Source organism: Hemibagrus wyckioides, linkage group LG14, assembly GCF_019097595.1.
Source record: "Hemibagrus wyckioides isolate EC202008001 linkage group LG14, SWU_Hwy_1.0, whole genome shotgun sequence".
Lineage (NCBI taxonomy): Eukaryota > Metazoa > Chordata > Actinopteri > Siluriformes > Bagridae > Hemibagrus > Hemibagrus wyckioides.
In genome coordinates, this window is record NC_080723.1 from 6443023 (window position 1) to 6457415 (window position 14393).

The 14393-nt window shown below is 39.1% G+C and overlaps 1 long non-coding RNA gene across 1 annotated transcript; it reads left to right on the plus strand.

The window, feature by feature from the left end:
- The first annotated feature begins 705 nt into the window (after positions 1-705).
- On the plus strand, positions 706-13976 carry LOC131365205 (uncharacterized). The gene is made up of 5 exons (XR_009206567.1): positions 706-1652; positions 1814-2692; positions 4988-5037; positions 11410-11498; positions 11951-13976. It is a non-coding gene; the product is annotated as an uncharacterized LOC131365205 (long non-coding RNA).
- The last annotated feature ends 417 nt before the right edge of the window (positions 13977-14393 follow it).

A 14393-nucleotide genomic window follows, 5' to 3' on the forward strand; every position in this document is an offset into this window, starting at 1 on the left:
AAGCATGTGAAACGACATATCAGTTTAATCCGTTAAAACGCAGATCAAGTGTTTTACCGTTCACTGTCTTTCCTCAAGAGAGCGAGAGCTAGTAAGATGGGAGGGGGGAAAACTTCAAGCACCAGCCCAAGTCCAGCCCAGGTTTTGGTGTGAGACAGGAAAATAAAGAGGCAGGAAGTTTAGTTTTTTTTTTTTCCTTCCTTTTTTTAAAAAATTGATTCATTTTATTATTTTTTTTTTAACAATACCATTACAGTAATGTATCTCTAATGAAAAATGGTAATTGGAAGTTATGGTGAAAGAGGGAGGGGCAGAAAGACCCAGAAATAATTGCATTGAAGCACAACTGAAAAAGATGAAATGTGGAAAAAAATATGCCGATAAAGCAAAAATAAGCAAGGCTGTTCCTCTGTGCTCTCCTAAGGTGTGGTTCTAGTGCTTTTTCTTTTTTCTTTTTTCTTTCTTTTTTTTTTTTTTACATTTTCTTGGCCCATTTTCTCTATGATTGGAGCAGGGTGGGATTTGAGTAGGTGGGGTAGATGGATGGAGGCATAGGGGACTAAACAAGAAAGAAAAATATTGTGAGGGAGGGCATATGAGGAAATCAGTGTAGCGGGGGGCGGAGACTAGCTTTTCTGTCTCCAGTTCAATTTTTGCCAATTCCCAGGACATTCAAGGTACTTTTCCGACGGTCTCAAAGGAGAGTCGAGAGTTCGCGAAAATAGTCTGACTAGATTTCGTGACAGCGTTTCATCGGAGGCATGATGGGAGACTTCATTTTCTTGAATATAAATATATATATATTTTAATCTCGTCGGGATTATGCGATCTCAGAAATCCAGAATGGTGCGTGAGTGCATGCAAGGTCTGTACACTGGGGGAGGAGTGGATTGTATGTCACACTCACTCCCTCCCTCTCTCCCGCTTTCTCTATCTCTTTTACTCCTACCACCCTGGATTTGCTGCTTTTTTCCCTCCCACTCTCTCTCTCTCTCTCTCTCTCTCTCTCACTCTCTCCCTCCCTCTCAAGTGCAAGACCATGTGGGGCGTATGATGAGAAAGAGGCTCACCCCACTGAGTCTCATATTTCAACATTAGTCAGCTCTCTTTCTCTCTCTCTCTCTCTCTCTCTCTCTCTCTCTCTCTTACTCTTCCGTCCACTCTTTCTCTCTCTGGCTCTCTTTCCTATGCTCCCTTCATTTCCTCCTCTCACTTCTCTCTTTAAGACATGGGGGAGATTGCTGGAGCTAAGCTGAAAAAGCGTGGCAGGGAAGAAGGGAAAGGGAAGGAAAAAGGAGGCAGAAAAAAAAAAACCTTTCGGCTGCTTTTTCTGCTGCAAGGGCCTCCCCACCAGCGGGCCTAGCCAGAAAGGGAGGGCTTCTGCTCTCCTAATAGGATTTAACCCTCTGTCTACAGCCGCTGCACTGCAGCCGAACCAAACCCTGCCAACAAGTCACACTCTCCAGCGCATTGCTTGAGGTTTCATGCACCAGTTTTCGACACTGGAGATTATTTTTGTTTTGGTTTGAGTTCTTCGTTTTAAGCCTCGAGATGAATATCAGTTGTAGCTTTTTTTTTTTTTTTTTTCTTTTTTTTTTGTGAGAGGGCTTTGGAACATGGGATCTCTTTGGACATAGAGATCTATACAGTAGGTAGGTCTGTATCTAGTCTTCCACGATTTTTACGTACAAGGCTGGGCTCCATGAGGCCCGTGTTGCTTTGCCAGGTACACATTTTGGTCCTGCCTCAGTGCCAACTTCCTCTGTCTCATTCTTTCATTTATTTTCCCTCCCTCTCTGTCTCTCTTTCTCAGTTCTGACAGGGGTAGTGGTGTACGGGAGCTGTGTCTGGGACAGATGCCAATTGCTCACAAAAGACTGAACCAAAAGAGAAAAAAATTCGGGCCACCGGACCAAAAGCAGAGCACAGATTTTTTTTTTTTTTTTTCACTGTGAAAATGTTACACAGACACGTGAGAGGGAGTGCGGAGGGGAACGTGGCTCCCCTTTCTGTGGCGGATTCTTCATGCACAATCTCTCCCAGAACTAAAATCCCTCTCTGGAACACATGCTTGGAGGGAGTAGTGTACTTCCAGAAGCTGGTCGTGCTGATGGTTCAGAAGCCCAAGAGGGAAGAGAGAAAGGCACATCTGAGAAACGCCAAGAGGGGAGGGAAAGGAGGAAAGAAGAAAAACGGAAGGAGGAGGAGGGGAGGACCTTTTCCAGCCTGTTAAATGTTCCCCAGGCCCAGCCAAGGCGAAGGCAGGCACTGCATGCTGATTTGCATTCAGCGGACATGCTAATTGTGTGTTTTCTAACATACTCCATTCATTCGGACGAGGCTCTAGTCTACAGACGGGCTTCATACACGCCTCCCAGACACCCGCGTGGCCTCCTATTGTTGCCGAGGCCGCTTTAACCGAGCCGAACAGCTCCAGGCCCGGGCCAAGGCACAATGCAGAGCACGGGGGTAGCCTGGATCTCTAGGCTGCTGTGGAGAGAGCACAGAACGGGGAAACACTTAGCTAGAGCTCCCTTCTCAGATTCGGAGTTCCTCTATCATCTCTTTCTCCCTCCACAATGAAGAAGATATTACGGGAGAAAAAAAAACCTTTCTGAGAAGGAAAAGAGGCCTGTAGGAATTCGAACCCGAGTATCCGAAACACTTTTAGAGGCTTGAGGGTTAGATTTCTGTAAGTTCCGTTGAGATTTTTTGTTTGTGATTAGTTTATACGCGCGTGTGTGTGTGAATGTGTGTGTGTGTGTGTGTGTGTGCGCTGCCTGAATTTTTCTCTTCTGTTTTTCGGTGGCTTTATAATTTTAACGAATTTTCGACAGGTCTGGTGGTGTTTTAGTTTCTCTTCTTAGTATGACAGGTGTACACAATACGAACATTAAAATGATCATTATTGCTGCCGTGGTATTTAGAATTCTATCAAAATACTCAGGAATAATTTAGGAATAATTTAGGCATGTGAGCTAATGAGAGTTTGTTAATGTTCTCTTTTTCCCTTTATTTTCTCAATTTTTATCCGACATTTTATGCGCGAGACAAAGTTCTGTTTAGTCTTTATGCTAACATTGTGCATTATTCAGATTAGTCAATATTCAGATGTTGTTGAGGCCTTTAAAAATTCTGCACACTAGTGACTTTTGCAGGATTATTTTCCAAAATGGCGGCGTAATTGATTTAAAATGGATTCTGCTCCCCACAAATATTTTCTTCAGGAGAATTCTGAATTAGTCTGCCGTCTAACATAAATGCAACTCCTACTACTTACTAACACCTAGCAACCATAACCTTGTACAATAATATTATTTTATAAACAAATTTATAATTTAATTTTTTTTTTTTTTACATTTTGAAAATTACATTTCAGAATTTTTCAATTTGTGCGTGTTTGTAATTGTTTTATACGTATAATGCCGGAGACGCAATTTTAGGAATTTGATCCTAATTAATTGTACGTGTGAAATATACATAAATATATCATGTTATTTACTTCCACACAAAATGCTGTCTACACAAAATGCATGAGCATGGCTCAGAGTGTGGATCTTTGCTCTTCAGTACTTTCATTTCCTACTGGAATGTACTTAGGAAGAGACATTTTATTGATAGCCAAAGCGGAAACAGAGGGAATTATTTTGATTACATCCCATCAGTCTCTTTATCTTGGTAAATATTTGAGGTGTGTGTGTATGAGTGAGTCTGTGTGTGTGTGTGTGTGTGTGTGTGAGTGTGAGAGAGAGAGAGGGGGGAAGCGACCCTAAAACTTGACTTAGAGATTTTATTCCTGATTTGTGCCATGTCACCAATAAAGTCACACACACACACACACACACACATCATTTTAGGACGGTTTATTTATAAAGCTCTAAACATGCCATTACCCACGTTTATCCCGGATGCTAAGCAAACTGCAGGAATACACTCTTATTCCTGAGGAGACAAGGCTAGAGCCTCAGTGAAAACCAGCTCCGCCATTTTGATTTCATTTTACCGAAGTACAAACGTCACTTTGAGCTTTTATACTTTGCATCACCTCAGTTTAAGTTTGCATGAATTTTTCGCTGATGAGGCACATATTGTCGTATCGATTGCGAACGCACGCAGAATCTTTTGCACGAGGACACCCAAGCTATTTATTTATTTTAATAAAAACATTTTCCTTAAAGATATATGACATTTATTTAAAAAAAATACAATCTATTTGATTCGCAAAGCCGTACTCCCGAAAAATACTATAAATGTCTCTGATAATGCTTATTATTTATATTTAAGAGCACGCCATAAAGCGGCCGATATTATCAATTTCGGGGGAACCTCATTTGACGCCAAACAAAAATGATTACTCTATTAACTGCGTGTTGACTGCACAATATCGGATCAGCGTATTCCTCGTTTTCTCTAAGTATCACACTCATTCTGTGTCACGTGCTCGCTCTTTTTTCCAAACTCTACGTGAATAATGTAAATCGTATTATTTCTAACACTTCAGCCCTAAAAACAGCACGTGCGCCTGAATCCGGTGCTAGGTCAGTTTCACACATTTTGCATAATATATTCAACGAAATCTGTTTTGAAGTCCAGGTCCCATGCAAAGTTTACATGTTTAATCGCAGAGGGTTTGATTTCAGATTTATTTGTGTGTGTGTGTGTGTGTGTGTGTGTGTAGGCAGATGTGTGTTAGAATAACCAGAAATCAAAGTAAACACACGTGATTTGTTTTGAGGGAATGATATTAGACTAAAATGAATTTTCGGACTAATGGGTTGGTTTCAGTTCCACAGTAATTGCCGATTGCCTAAATGTAGGTGTCTTCAATCCAGTATAAATCAAGGACAATAACAAAAGTAAAATATTTAAAATCGTGTCACTGACTTTATCTGATGTATAGTATATTAGAGTGCGTATAATAATTTTTTCTTTGAAACCACAAGCAGTGACTGAGACTAAGTGAGACTTTATGTTTTGCTGTTTTCAGGTGTGTCTGAAGCTTGATCCTGTCCTACATCCACAAGGCTTTCTGCGCAGGTGAGTGGCATGTGAGTGCTACTTTGCTTCAAAATAAACAACCAATATTTTTTTTTTTCTGTATAAAAAGAACAGTTAAAAAACATCTGAATGTTTACCAAAAGAAATGTTTGGTCTTTATTTTTATAAAGCCATATTTAAGAGGATTTTAAATACTAAGGTAAAATATGATGTTATTTATTTCCTCACACACACATACACTGAGTTTTCCATTAGAGTTTTAAGCTTTGGGGGCAATTCAGCCCACTTTAGTTTTAGATTTCGCTACTAAACCAGGTAACGAACCGAAGAATCATACACTGATTGGGCGGCGAAATCAACAAACTGCGATCGTTTTTTGTACTTGACAGAAACGAAAATACAATTTTCAGCCTGCTTTCATGGACATTTGGTGCATAGCAAGTTTTAAACACAGCTTCGTATGAAACAAACAGAAAGATGGAGGGGGAAAGTGGTATTTGCTCCTTTCAGATGTGTTGAATACTTTTTCTGCTTGTGGCTTTTTACAACCAATTCAATACTCCTTTTGACTATATATATATAAATAATGGGATGAAAAGATGGCAGATGATTAAAGATCATTTTTCAGGAACGTTAAATTTATGTTACTTTTATTCGTTAAAAAGCCAAAAGAAGAAAAATTAAATCTAAGCTTATTTTTGAATTAGATTGAATATATGGGAAAAAAATTCAAGCTTTCTTTTTCTCATAGTTTCTTACAGTATGTACTATATTTCGTTATGTTTTTGTTTTAGTCTGTTGTATTCACCCTGACAGACTGTATCTGCTTAAACATATTCTCCATTACACAATGGTTGATTGTTTTTTAAATAGAAATTAAAAAAACCCTGCTTTTATATATGGTAGGCTTTTTTTTTTCGTAAAAGGAATACTCACTTAACCCCCAACTACAATACATACTGTCAATGTTTAAAAGAATATAAACAGATTCCTTCCTCTCTCTCGTCCATTTCTATGCCTAAAGCGTTGGAAAAACGAACGACCTTCTGGAGAGTCTCAGTGAACATTGTGAACATTAGCCAGCGTCGTACAGACGAATGTAAGAGCGGTGCCGTTTGGGAGACGAAGGACTAGACACAGGGCAGGCAAGATAGATTTATAAGCAAGGTGTTAAATTAGCATTTTTCTATTAAGCCAGCTTCATTTTAGTTGTCTGACTCGCATATGAACAAGCAGCTTCGCAGTGTCCTGGACTCTTTTTGGCTCCACCCCCCCTCGCGCCTTGACCTTGGATCAACGCCATAAACCGTTGTTTTCCACTTGTGCCGAAGTACTGGCAAGGGTATGTGGTACTTCTGAAACCCTCACTCCTTGTCTACCCTGCCCTTTGTCCCCCCTTTCCCCTGCCCCCAGATGCTTGGCTAGAAATACAACCTGCTTGTGCATAAGGCACCGAGGCTGTGGCTCTGCTAGCCCATCACTGCCGTATGATATCTCCTCTGGAATTCAGCGCATGCCAGGCATTCGGTTACTCAGCCAGATGGTGGAAACATCTTAAACACACCTCTAATATCTGGTCATTCCTCTAGAGAAATCCATATAAAGATGTATAGAGCATGGAGATATTTTCAAGGACGAATATACACATTCTACTTCATATTGTAGCTAGTTTTTTTCTTTGTTTTTTAAACCTAATGTTGTACTGGACACTCTTTTTCAGTGTTGGACCATTAGCAACCAAAAGTGTCAGATTGAACCACTTAAAGAATAACAACTTCTAGCTCATTTCTCCACATTGTTTTCTTTGGGCTGCAGCCTACTTCCGCTTGGCACATTTAACCATCCATATTGTGTTTATGAATTATAAGCCGCATTACATAAGTGCCCACTACACACACATTTCCACACCACCTCCTATACTACCGAAGCGAGCTCACAGGACCTCTAGAGTGTCCTTCTGCCATGAGCCTGCGCCCGGGTAGAGTTCCGAGGAGCAGATGGCATCTCTGCATGGCATGGGACATCACAGCGTGATGCATCTGAATATATAGGGGGGAAAACTGTCCAAGCAAACGTTAAATGCAAAACAGGATTCGGTAAGCTCGCTATGCTTTAGTAAAGTTCTGTGTTTGTTTTTTCCCCTAATATAATCTTTCTGTAGGTTGTATTTATTTGCTCAGTGGAGAAGAGCAGTCCTGGTTAAGCTAGAAATAATCCCAGTCCTCTGCTTTTGCTTCGGAGCTTTAAACAGTCAAAAGTATTTGAATAGTGCTCTATTAATAGCCTAGCAACAGATGCATTTCTGTCTTCCAATGGCAGAGGGGCAGAGTTAAGGCATGTGGTTTGAGAATGTGTCAGCCTGACAGATCATCTCAGTCAGTCACTGTAGCTCGTCTGCATCACAGCATGCCCATTGCTGCTTCAGCACTCTTTAGCTCTGCTAGTCCATTCAGAATTGGACAGTACATTTTTACTAATTTTTCTTTTTAAAAAGCATCCAAAAGGCTTAGTAGTATTCTGTCATTCAGTCATACATACAGATGTGCATGGCCTTATGTAGCCAAACATTTTACATTCAAACAAGAGCACATCATGGATTAAAATAAAGAAATTCATGGCTAAACTTATAGAAATTAGAATTTGGTCTTTGCGTGTTGGCAAGTCTTAACTCAAAACAGGATGCAGCTGGTCTCCTGTGTGAATGGAGGAGACTGAGTCAGAGACGCCTAATAACTTTATTTTTGACCTGTCACTGAGGTGCATTTTTATATTATGTTACAGAATGTTAACTATAGAAATGATATCTGAATTTGGCAAGTGAAAGCAGAAAAACGGTTTGGATGTTCACATCCAGCCACGGAAATTTTGACTGCAGGGAACAATGGGCTGTAACTCATGATAGATCATTGTGGCAACAAGCCCAATTTTGTCTTGTACGTTAACTTTATGACGTTATATATATATATATATATATATATATATATATATATATATATATATATATAAAATACTGTCTGTACATTGGCTCTAGACTGTCCATATTGTGCTAGCATATTCTTTCCGCTACTGAAGGTTTGTGACTTTGTTGGGGAAGTCTCATCCAGAGCTTTCATTGCTGGTGGCTCCAAGCACCTTTATCACCTGTATCTGTCTCCACACTAAATGTTTGCCTCTGTTGCTTGTGGTTTAATTGTGCACTCTTGCTTACATTAAGCATATTGTCCTACTTGTCAGTATGTGAGCTTTTGGAATTCCATCTGACTTTTGCTGATCTAAGAATAAGATTCAGGTTCATTTCAGACAAAAGATTAAAGGTAGTACAGGTGAAATAAAAATGAACAACAAAGGTCAGCTATACAAGCCCACAGATATGACCTCAGGATGTTTAATGTGAAAAAAACATCTGCAAGGGATGCGTCAATCCAACTAGTGTGAATTTACAAGCTTGAATGCTCTCAGACTTTTTGTCAGGCTAGGCAAGTTTGTCAGACTTTGCCAGGTAGAGTGTTCGTCTGTGGATTCACCAAGCCGCCATGTGAAGACACAGCGAGTGAAGCCTCCGCACGCTCAAACGTCATATTATCCATGTAACCCAGGCGAGCTTTGTCTCCATGTGAAGTATGCTGAGGAGTAGGCTCTGATTTCTCCCAGCTCTTTCTGTTCATATTCAAATGCAGTATTGGTTCAGTTCAGCTATAAATTATTTAAAAAAATGTTTTTCTGATTAGTGAAAACAAGAAACAAATCAATTCATTTTGCGTTTAGGATGTAAATTTGAACAGTTGCCTGAAAAGCTATATCAAACATATCAAAGGGAAAGGACACCATAGCATGAAAAGTAATTCCCCTTTTGTAGGATTTCTCATTTTTTTCTACTTTTTGATTTGAAGTTTAATAAGTGACCTTTATCCTTCTTGATTCTCCGTGCTTTGAATTACTGAGCTGACAGATTGCATGTAGGAGTGTTGTGGTCTAAAAAAAAAAACACAAACCTAAATTCCTGCCTATCATTTCATTTCTGGACATTCACTCCTGCCCCTAGCTCGTTTGGTGGGTCCCACCCAATGGTCAAATGGTATGACACTGAAACATGAGGTCATCTGTACTTTCAGCAAGTAAACAAGATGGGTTAAAATAAAAAAGGTTTATGGGAAACTTTTGCAGTCTTTCGTAGTTACTTCGCTTAATCTCACACTGAAAAATGAGATACGGAAATGAGATTAAAATTCGTTGAAGTAAACATATTCCAAAAAAAATCATAAAATTTACATTTTTAACAAAACAGGTGTCACAGGTATTGGCAACCCTGCGTGTTGTTCTTTGTGCAACCTCCCTGAAAAAACACAGCAGTATTTCTAACATAATGGTTTACTTGGTAAAATTGGAGCAAGGAAGTTTTAGTGTTAGGTCATCTCTTGTGAAAGCTCTTTCAGTGGGATTTAGACCAGGGGACAGGGAAGACCACCTCAAAACCATGATTCTCTGATCATTTAGGCATTTCTGGGCTGAATTAGAAAAATATTTTAAAGCAAATCTTTGCAAATCTCAAGCCATGATACTTCCTCATTCTCACAGTACTTGAGGCAAAATAGGTCTGTAAACTCTTCTGGGTAGATCATTACAGCTCAGGTCATTTTAAAGTTCTTAATTATCTTAATTATGCCTCTGAGCATTTAATGGCGTGTAGCGATTTTATAGCCTTCGCCAGATCCATGAAGGCCAGCACACTTTCCTCGTTCTGTTTGTGCATTGTTGACCCTTTCCCCTGTTGACGAACAACTTAGGAATTCAGGCTTCTGTGTCGTCTCATATTTATACCCCAGTGTGACAGGAAGTCGCAGATGACCAGTGAAGAGACTATAAACACTCAAATGACCTTAAAAAAAATGTAAACTCTGTAAGTTTTTTGTCATTGAGCAGTCCCGATAATGTAGTTGTGCCAAGAGACATCGTTTTGTAAATGTGTAAATATATATATATTTATAGGTGCAATGTTTTTTCTTAAATTGATAAACTTTTGTTAGATTAAAATAATTAACCACAAATTTCCTTAATTTTTTCCCCCACCTAAGGCAAGGGTGCCAATAATTCTGGAGCCGACTGTATATATATAACGTCATCCATTTACCATCTAATCACCTTTAAAATAATGATAGGATTACATTTACATTTTCATGTATGCTTAGTCGGTTCCTGCTTCCTGTGTACTAGAGCTTATGCGTAACAGTGTGTCTCTGTTTAGGTATGTTAGAGTCATTAGTTACATTAAATGTGCTGTATCAACTGCAGAGGTGATCGGGAGGTCATGGCGTCTGTCTCAGACCACCACACCGTCTGCTCATCCAGGCTGGCTGCACACTTGTGTAATAAGAGCTTCTAGCATGTATAAATAGTTGTTTCAAGCTTGTGCCCATTAACCTGGGGCCATAGGAACCTTGGGCTCCTTATTTAGCCTTAGTTCTACTCATATGACTGCATGGATTTCTCCCGTTGGCACCCAGAGCCGTTCAGCGGACGCTGATGACATGGAAAGAAGCCTGCGGTGTTATCATTCACACATTCGGTATAAGCCACAGTCTGAGCTTTTAATGAATACATGATACAAGTGATGTTGCAGGACTGTTAAATTTCATCCTGTTTGCACTAAACTTTAATCGTATGCCAATGTATTCGAATATATATGTGTTTTTCTACACATGACTTTGATAAATACCACAAACGGTCTGGAATATACCGAATAATATCGCTTGAACTACCACAATTGCTGCAGTTAGTCCTTTTTTGAGGAACAATTCCTTTTTCAAACCCGTGCAGCAAAACTCTGACGTGTAGAACCCAAGTTGGGGCATGTGATATTTTCTTGTGCCACCCTTGGTTTTCAGAGTGTAGGAGGCAAGCAACGGCACGAATTCAATAACGTAATACCGGTGAGAATTCACACATATTTCTGAAAGCATGATTATATTCTTTGTTCCTAGAATTTCAATGACAAAGAATGACCTTACTCCTGCCACAGCTCATGGTGCACCAGTCCAACGTGATGTGCATCCAGATTCAGACTTCATATGTGGAAATTATCGCTGGACGCAACACAATTCTAATAAAGGCAATTTTTCATATTTCTAAACACGATTTTTTTTTTTTTTTTAACATTGCCTGATTTTGAAGAAACATCAACATATAATAATGTGCTTCCAGTTTACAACACTGCAGTTCCATTGTTGTGAATCACCAGTGAACCGTCAGTCTGTCATGTGACCAAGCGGATTTGCGATTGGTCGAAGCATCACATAGCAACAGAAGAGACTGCAATTCTTCCAATAAGAAGCGTTTCATTAACTTTATGAACATGGGCCTAGATCAACTAATGGATTTAATGAGTCTTGGGTTTTTTTTCCCCCCATGCTACAGATGGAGCCTAGAAATGTTGAGGCACACTGGAAAGATGCACCAAGAGACAAACTGGAACCCGTAACAGGAAGATGATTTGCTTGATCCAGGTATCGTATGTTTACGTGAGTAAAATTCAGCCTGATTTTTTTTTATCATTTTATTATTATTTCTGTTCATAACTATATATTTTTTAAATTATATTTATTTCGTTATTGTTCTTCTTGTGATTCTGTACACTCGATGCAACCCTGTTTTCAGCTTGAGCCGAGCCTGCTGACCGCGCTGCACCTCATTAAAACTGTCCTTTGGGGTGAGGTAGTAGGTTGTATAGTTTTAGGGTCATACCCTTGCTGTGAGATAACTATACAACTTACTGTCTTTCCTGAAGTGGCTATAATATCATCGTCATGAAGTGAAGTGACTGCTACGGTTATGGCATGCTGTGTACTGCTACAGCTGGCATCTTTCCTCAGATATGTTTAGCTTTAAGCGTGCCATTTTCATGAACAGAACAAAACGCTAATTATATTTCTAATTATATGTATTTCTTTCCCTGCAGCTGCAGACTGCAAATCTGACTTTTTTTCGTGTGATGTGTGAATGAATGTTTAACTAGTTTCAGGAAGTGAATGAGCAATGTCCAGATGTACGAGTTGCAGTGATATTTATATATATTTGCATGTACTGTGTTGGACAATGCTTTCACTGTACTGATAAAAAACAAATTGTATATACACTCTCAATAAATAGTAATGTTCTGATAATTACTGTGCAGTCCATGCTAATATAAATGTCATGATGCTCACATGAGATTAAGAAGTTTTCTAAAGTAAAGACTATCGAATCACCCAGACTTCCTCCAGTTTGCCCCATGGGCTGTTTCTGGTGTTCCTACAGGATGAGGTAGTAGGTTGTGTGGTTTCTGGGTAGTTATTTTGCCCCATCAGGAGATAACTATACAACCTACTGCCTTCCCTGGAGGGCAGCAATTCAACACCTAGCCACCAGTAGGGGGCAGCACTCCCCTTCATTGTTTTAATAGATGTTGTGATCTGTATGCATGGCACTTTATAACATGTTGTTGTTTATGTACCATATGCAAGTCTGAATGAATTTTGTCTTTTTTGGTGTTTTCTTTAGTGTGTCAGAATTATCCTATAAGGAAAAAATCAAAATAAATGGACGGAGAAATATAACAAGTACAAACTGCTTCCAGAAAGGTGTACTGCATGATAAAATTAAAGCCTTTAACATGGTACCATGTGCTGAGCAGACCCAGGTGACCTCAGTTTTGAAACAAGATGGCAAGAGGAAAAGAGCTAAGCCACTTTGAAAGACTGTTCATTTTTGTGGTGCACTGACAGCAGGAGCTTCAGTCGCAAAGTCTGCTCAGCTGGCTGTCTTTCAATAGGACCAGTGACATCATAAATCGGATCTATGAGAAAGACAGTAAACAGGGTTGAACATTGAAAATGAAAGCACACATTCAAAACTTGTGATGCTTGAGCATTATACGTAAAGGAAAAGCAGAAGAGCGACTGTTTTTCAGGTGGCTGACAATGTCAATGCAATGAGATCAGACTGTTAGCAAGAACCACAGCTACATAGAGAGAGATATTATAGAAGGGATGCAGTGCACAAATCCATAGATACAAAGAGGAAAAATGAATTTACGAGATCGCTCGTGCAAAAGCCACAGGAAAAAAATATTTGTGATATGTCTGGTGTACACCAAGTGAACATTACAGTCCTGACGAATTGAGTAGGTCCAGAGGTTTTGTTGTAAGCTGTGGTATTTTACAAGCATGATTTTCCTAAAGGTCCACTTATCCCTTAAGATGGAAGTCACTGCAAATTAGTACAGTTAAAAATTCCTTCCTGATGCGAGTGCTCTCTTCCAGGATGACGGTGCTCTCAGTGACAGGGCTGGAAGGGCTGAATGGTTTGATGAGTACAAAAATCATTAAAAGAAAAAGTCATTGACCTCAAGTCATTTGAACCTGGTGGAGGATTTGGACTGACGTCTTAAATACCACTATCATCAAAACCCCAGTTAAGGAACACCAGCCATGTTCATTCTGCTAACTGGTGGCTCGTATTACACTTTACTACTTGGTGTTAATCAGATAATGTGCTATCAAGCCGACTAAGATGAACCGTTGTACATTAAGAAACAATATATTTATACAGAAGCATATAATAGTCTAAGGAATATCATCTTACTCAGGGGCTAGATATAGGTGCCCCTGAAGACTGGCATGAGTTCAACAACACTGTAAGACATGATAGCCTGAAATTATTTCTTCCCATTAACTAATTGTTATGAAAATTTTTTTATAATAAACTCTATACATTTTTAAAAATTGAAACCTAAAGTAATTCATTCTCTTGACTGCTTGAGTTGAAGCCAAGGTTATCTTCAAGTTGAGTTTACTCACAGCAGGTGAATGTTTGTCTTCAATTTTAACCATCTTGAAATGTCCTCTAATGTAGTTCTGCCTCATGTATACACACTGTTTATATAATATAAGATATTAATAACATGGTATGTTAATAAAGGTCTTATAAGACTCAAGGTTTTATCATGTTGTGTTTGTTGTTCATGTTTGATTTGGGATCTTCGAGATCCAAATACAATCTGTATAAATCTATTAAAAATATCTAGGAAGTCTAGAAGAAAAAAATGAATAAAATGACTATTATAAAATATTCCTCTGGAAAGCTGCTGGTGAATAAACCAGCTTTGCTGATCTGTGTGGGAAATTCAAAATCCACAGCTTACAGCTGTTCTCCTCAAGCTAAACCAACAAGCATGCGTCAATCCATGATGTGAGAGGATTTTTTATTCACATTTAAAATACTGTATTTTACCCCCATATGTGTGTTACTCATCTACCAGGGGTGTTTATAATCCTAAATTAGTATCATCAATTCATTTAAACACAGTTGTTTTAATGCTGTGCTTTTTGGATGTCTTATTGTTAGAGGAGTTCTCACTCTGA